Source organism: Engraulis encrasicolus, chromosome 13, assembly GCF_034702125.1.
Source record: "Engraulis encrasicolus isolate BLACKSEA-1 chromosome 13, IST_EnEncr_1.0, whole genome shotgun sequence".
Lineage (NCBI taxonomy): Eukaryota > Metazoa > Chordata > Actinopteri > Clupeiformes > Engraulidae > Engraulis > Engraulis encrasicolus.
The window spans coordinates 2,131,487-2,134,763 of NC_085869.1; the positions used below are offsets into that span (position 1 = coordinate 2,131,487).

At 40.0% G+C, this 3,277-nt stretch overlaps 1 long non-coding RNA gene across 1 annotated transcript; it reads right to left on the minus strand.

The window, feature by feature from the left end:
• Window positions 1–765: 765 nt before the first annotated feature.
• On the minus strand, window positions 766–3,052 carry LOC134461490 (uncharacterized). The gene is made up of 3 exons (XR_010037291.1): window positions 2,738–3,052; window positions 2,438–2,531; window positions 766–1,988 (listed from the first exon to the last, which is right to left on the minus strand). It is a non-coding gene; the product is annotated as an uncharacterized LOC134461490 (long non-coding RNA).
• Between the last annotated feature and the right edge of the window lie 225 nt (window positions 3,053–3,277).

A 3,277-nucleotide genomic window follows, 5' to 3' on the forward strand; every position in this document is an offset into this window, starting at 1 on the left:
CACTACTACATCTGTGACTGAACTTTCAACCTGCACTAACTCAAAACATACACATGCACACACACACACACACACACACACACACACACACACACACACACACACACACACACACACACACACACACACACACACAAGCACACTGCACTTTCTGCACTAAACCCAAACATACACACACTGACACACAACTCATACTCACACACATACACACACACACACACACACACACACACACACACATACACAGGTACACACACACAGACGCACACCGCACTTTCTACCTGCACTAAACACACACACACACACACACACACACACACACACACACACACACACGCACACACGCACACAAAACACATACAAACAAACACACACACACACATACTGCTGCTGGTGTATTTAATAAAAACCTTTTTTTAATTATTTATTTCTTCAAATGCTACTATTACTATGTCAGAACGCTATAAAGGACTTTTAGAAAAAAGAACAACAAAATACCTCCTCTTAATGTATGTTCTCTACAAGTCTTCTGTTGTCCAGTCTTGCACTTTAAATGTCTGTATGAGCAATGTCTACGTCCATACTGTCTATGTCCATGTATGAGTACTGTCTATGTCTATACTGTCTATGTCCTTACCTAGATTAGTCTATGTCTGCATGGGAGAGCAAGAAACGCAATTTCAAATTCTTTGTATGACCAGTGCATGTAAAGAAATTGACAATAAACTTGACTTGTCTTGACTTGTCTTGTCATGTCTTGTTAACTTTGTTGGCCACGGAGCATAGTGACTAAAAGTTAGCATCAACTTTGAAAAAGGGTCAAGTCACCATCAGAAGAAAACGGCCGTCTTGTAAAACATGTGTTTGAGTGAAACGGTAGACGGTAGGGACTTTGCGAGGCTATTTATTTAATGCCTACATATAACGTGACCAAAAATGTCTCTAAGCTGCACGTTGCAATATAGCCAAACGTATTCGAGAAAACCTGATGCAGCCAGAGTCCAACAACTTCAATGCACCAGAAGTGAATTCGCCTTCTAGTTGGGTGCGTCACGTGTATTTAATAGAATATATGCGCATGTACATTACAGCTACCTTATTACCTGGAATATTTTTGAGGGCTGATATTACAAAAAGCTAGTAGGTAATTTTACTTTTCTTTTCTCTACCTACCATTCAACCATGAGTGGTTGGCTCTGTCCACCCACCAGTTTGAACTAAATAACTAAGAAATTTTGTGTGTGGGGGGGAATGAAAGGGGAAAATAAGTTCAAAAATGTAAAAAAAATCCAATTTGGCAAAAAATTTATCAGAAAAAAACTGAATGAGGAAAAATAAAACGGAATTTGAGAAAAATTAAAACGGATTTCATAGGCCCCTACGACAGGTTAGGTTTGGGAAGGGCACAATTCATAAAACTCAGAAACATACAATGCTTTTTCAAAAAAAAGGGTTCTATGTTCCCCGCTGCATCCAAGTAGACTGCTGCCACATTGCTAAGAGCAGGTTGTTATTACACCTCTGACAGGTTAGGTTTAAGGATAGTTTTAGTCAGGGCACATACAAAAATGGATTTGAGTAAAAGTTGTCAATTCATAGTAAATACGTGGTAAATATGAAAGTAAGAGGAAAAATAGTACAGGTACAGCATTTTAGTGCAGACTATACAGGTATGTACAATATTATAAACATTGCTGTTGATTTCATGTTCTTCAGCCGCCAATCATGCCAGCAGGGTCTACTGAAGGTCTCTGGTCACTGCTTCCTCGTCATACTGCAACAGGCACTCAGTCTCACTTCTGGGAGCTGTAGAAACAACAAATAAATAAATACTTCGTCATGCACCTCATATTGACATAGCAAATATATCAATAAGCAAGACATATTGAGCCCAACAGGGATAATCTTACACTATATCAGTTTTCTGTGGTCTCTTGTAAGATTGCCCATCACCATCCTGCAGGACACTACCGTCTCCCTGCCAGGATCTGTAGGATGTAAGAAAATAAATCAAAACATAGCAATGCACAGCATTGACAACTTATCTATAAAGTAGCACAAGTCATATTGACAATGTAGGCCAGGGGTGGGGAACCTATGTCTCTAGGGCCGTTTGCGACCCTTGAGGCAGTTTTATCCGGCCCCCGATATAATTTTAATGCAAATCCATCTTCACATGAAATATGACATGTTTTGTAAAGGAATCTTAGAAAATGCATTAGACATACAATTAAGTTATATTCAGGGAACCTGAGGAAGGTGGTGTTTGTTTAAATGTGGCTGCCTTCAATATAGGCCTAAAGTGAAAGGGAAAATCCTGGTTTGTGTTCATAGTACGGCCCTTGGAGGACTTTTATGGCCCCTCGGATGAATTTGAAGTGGCCATTCGAATGAGAAAGGTTCCCCAACCCTGACGTAGGCTATAGGTTAAGCTTACCCTCTTTCACTCTACTGTGCCCATTTCGGGTTGACCTCCACACGCGTCTGTAGCACAGCACACAGGATTGCAGGACACAGCATCCTGCAGGACACTGCAAAAAACAAGGGGAACGAATAAATGACCTGTCCAGTTCTATAAAAAAGAAAAGAAATTTTATGCAGTGCCAGAGCTGTGGTAAAAGTAACCTTGGTTATATCATCTAGGACTAGCGTGTGTGTGAGTGTGTGGTAAATCCAGTGTTCACATTATTCAGATATGAGAATTAATTCATTAATTTTAACTGATATCACCACATACCGATATCAGTGCCATTTCACCCTGCCAAGACACTGGACCTTCTATGATCAGGGCGTCCTCGTCATACTGCAGCAGGCACCCTGTTGTTTCTACAGCTCCTAGAAGAGAGACAAATAAATTAAATACTTCGCCATGCATCTCATATTGACATAGCAAATGTATCAATGAGCAAGTCATATTGGTCACAAAGAAGTTAATCTTACATTCTTTCAGTCTTCTATGGCAAGACTGCTCCTCATAAGAGCTGTTAGGCCTTCAAGTGACTCGTCTTCGCCATATTATGAGACAGCAGCCTGTGAAAACATGGTAAATAGAATAACCCATTAACCTTGGGTCTTAATATAATACATGGACATAAACTAGCCTACATTATTTAGACAATGTCAGTAGACCTCCACGTGAAACAATAAGAAAAAGTGACCATGCGTAATTTCAATTTCTTGAAGAGGCCTTGTGCAACAAGTGCTGTTTTGAGGACCCATACGTTTTAAGGACATGCTGCCTACTGTTGCAAATGCCAGGGTATTTCACATTGATTTC